A 726-nucleotide genomic window follows, 5' to 3' on the forward strand; every position below is an offset into this window, starting at 1 on the left:
CATATTAGTAGAGTGTCTTATTTTTATTATGTGCTGATTCCCTTTAACTTGAGCCACGTCAGCTGTTGGGTTAGAAACCCTTTTATACATGGCCCTTATCCAATCTGGCTGCAGGTTTGAATGGCCCTAGGCAATCTACACTCTGGTGAGGCTTTGCCCTGATTAGCTTACCTGGTGACATTGGTGCACCACATGGTGCCTGTTGGTTTGTTATAGTCATTATTTTAATTTTGGCACGTTGCCCTAGAAGAATGCCATGTTTGGATCATTGTCTGGGAAATATAAATGGTGGCTAGTTTAAGTAACCAGTCTGGGTGTTAGGGTGGTGCATCAGCAGTGGACCCTGCCAGGACATTGGAACCCTGGCAGCTGCTGAAGGATGTCTAGTACTGAATCTAGCCTTGCCTTCTGACTCAGTTTCATGTTGTTCACCCACTGGGGAGCCTTGCTGCAGCCGCAAGGACTAGGAAATTGGTTCCGATTTAAAACGGAAAACATCAGTATGCTGAATTTTACATACAGTATCCATTTGTGGTTGAACAGCATGTGTAGGTAGGGTTCAGAGAAGCGTGAATGGAGTTTTGCCCCCTCCAGCTTCTGAGAGTAGGTGAAACTCTGGGCATGAGATGTGGCATGTGGGGCTGTATCTAGATCAGAAGGTTGGCAGTAATCGGGGAGAGTGTTGCGAGCAGAAATGCCTTCTGTTTACCCAAATGGTTGTCTAGA

Source organism: Podarcis filfolensis, assembly GCF_964270895.1.
Source record: "Podarcis filfolensis genome assembly, chromosome: 1".
Lineage (NCBI taxonomy): Eukaryota > Metazoa > Chordata > Lepidosauria > Squamata > Lacertidae > Podarcis > Podarcis filfolensis.